Below are 520 nucleotides of genomic sequence, written 5' to 3'. Positions count from 1 at the left end.
AAGGGCGACACAAGGGCCGCCATCTTCCCGGCGCGGCGGCGAGGGCGCGGGGCGCGCTGGGAAGTAGAGTCCCGCGGGGCTGTGGGGGAGCCCGTGCGCGGCCGGTGCTGGGCGAACCGCTCCCGCTGGGTCACGGAATCACAGGGTCGATTAGATTGGAAAAACCCTCTGAGATCATCGAGTCCAACCTATGACCTATCACCACAATGTCGACTAGATCATGACACTAAGTGCCACGTCCAGTCTTCCTTAAAAGCCTCCAGGGACGGTGACTCCACCACCTCCCCGGGCAGCACATTTCAATATCTAATCACCCTTTCTGTGAAGAAATTCTTCCTCATGTCCACCCTCTTGTGGCATAGCTTGAGGCTGTGTCTTCTCATCCTGTCACTGGCTGCCTGGGAGAAGAGACCAACCCCACCTGGATAAAACCTCCTTTCAGGCAGTTAGAGAGAGCAATAAGGTCAGCCCTGAGCCTCCTTTCCTCCAGGCTGAACAAACACCCCCAGCTCCCTTAGCT

The sequence above is a fragment of the Geospiza fortis genome, unplaced genomic scaffold (assembly GCF_000277835.1).
Source record: "Geospiza fortis unplaced genomic scaffold, GeoFor_1.0 scaffold98, whole genome shotgun sequence".
NCBI lineage: Eukaryota > Metazoa > Chordata > Aves > Passeriformes > Thraupidae > Geospiza > Geospiza fortis.
Note: the sequence above shows the minus strand (reverse complement) of the source record.